The sequence below is a fragment of the Nannospalax galili genome, unplaced genomic scaffold (assembly GCF_000622305.1).
Source record: "Nannospalax galili isolate Female #2095 unplaced genomic scaffold, S.galili_v1.0 scaffold591, whole genome shotgun sequence".
Classification (NCBI taxonomy): Eukaryota; Metazoa; Chordata; class Mammalia; order Rodentia; family Spalacidae; genus Nannospalax; species Nannospalax galili.
Window position 1 is genome coordinate 4387971 of NW_008330926.1, and position 1397 is coordinate 4389367.

Consider the following 1397-nt stretch of genomic DNA (forward strand, 5'->3'; position numbering starts at 1 on the left):
CAGTTTTAAGTGAGAAGGCTGATGTGGGAGTGAAAGAGTGAATCTTGCCCCTCACTCTAGTTAGGATACATTTCTTTTCCCTCTCTTGCCCTTATGTTTTCCTCCTTTCCATCACTCCTCTTCTCCATCAACCCCTGCTTCTCTTCCCTTGTACTCTATTGTTTCCTAGTCCCTTGCCCAGTCTTCAAAGTAGGGATATGTGTTTACTTTCTTTCAATGGTTGGCTAATGGTCTGTCTGCCTAGTCTACCAGTTGTCATCTGCTACTACTATTCCATGAGTGGAAGCTCTTGGGAGAGGACCAACTCTACTCTGCCCTCTGCCTGATACTTGACCCAGTTTCTGCATTGCTGGGGTTTACATTAACACTATCCTTGACATTATGATGAATTAGAGCCATTTATATTCTTCCCTATACCACTGGTCACCTTGAGCAGTACCCATTTCTCTGGCATAGTCTTGGGTATATGGCAGCAGTGTACAGGGTCAATCAGCACCTGCCAGTAACAAGGCTCCAAATGGAAAAATGAACATGGCTGGCACCAAATTGGAGAGAATGAGGCTGGTAGTGATGATTATGATGGCCTAGTGGGTAGTGAGTGGGCTGGGCAGGAATTAGTAAATGGAACAGGTGACAATAAGGAATAGGGAAGGGACTTTGATATGCGTGGGTATAAGAATTCTCTTTTAAGACCAATAGGGGAAAGCAGAAGTTTTGATCTTGTCTGGATTACTGTGATCCTCCTTATTTCTCTCCCTGTTCCACTTAAAGCACTAGGATAGTGCTTCTAGATACCAACTCTCTTACTCTATTCCTATGGCTCTTAGGGGGAGAAGAACAATGTCTCCCTGCTAATTAGAAAATCCAAAATAGCACAGCAATTGGAACTGGCGATCTGGGGGAATTGTCAAGGATCATGGGTGACCTCCCTCTTCACCGTTGCCCAGGCTCCTTAAACACAAGGATTCAAAAGATGAAACTCAACCAGTAGAGTTTAATGTGTATCCAATATAGTCCAAAGAAGAATGAGAGAGCTGAAGGGAAAGTAGGACCCTCGGCAACTACAATTGCCAAAGTACCCTTCTTTATTTCAATGTTCTCCCTTCCTCTGGCCCTCCATTTTTGAAACACTCATAGAGCTGCCTAGAATGAATGGAAAGTTTCAAGGTCAGTGAGAGTCTTTCCTCTCCCCCACTTTCCATTGTCTAAAATCAGCCTCAGCTGTTCCTCAATTTTTTTTTTTTTCTGGTGATGTCAGTCTATCGGTGTGTCTGACCCTGTATTACCCTAGAAGAACAATGATAGGGTGGAGGGAGCTGGAAAGACCATGTTAGGAAAAAGAGGTGGAGCTATGAGCACAGATAAAGGCTCAAGCACGGGAAACTTTTAGCCACTCA